The sequence below is a fragment of the Lagopus muta genome, chromosome 1 (genome assembly GCF_023343835.1).
Source record: "Lagopus muta isolate bLagMut1 chromosome 1, bLagMut1 primary, whole genome shotgun sequence".
NCBI lineage: Eukaryota > Metazoa > Chordata > Aves > Galliformes > Phasianidae > Lagopus > Lagopus muta.
The window spans coordinates 136,391,850-136,392,144 of NC_064433.1; positions in this window are offsets into that span (position 1 = coordinate 136,391,850).

Below are 295 nucleotides of genomic sequence, written 5' to 3' on the forward strand. Positions count from 1 at the left end.
GAACTATACATAAAGTTAAGCACGCAGGGCCAGGATTCCCACGCCAAGAGTGGACACAGCGCAGGAGCTGCGCACCCTGAAATGGCGGAGGACCGCAGCCGACCCTCCGGCTTGGAGCTGGCGCGTCTCCGCCCCGCTCGCCCCGGGGGGGTCCCTCGAGGAGCCCGGCCGTACCGGGAGCCGCCGCACCGGCACAGAACGGGGGCGGCCGGGAAACGATACCCGCCCGCGCGGAGGCGGTTGAGGCCGCCCCGGGCGCGGAGCAGCCCGGCCCGGCCCCTGGCACACGGGAGGC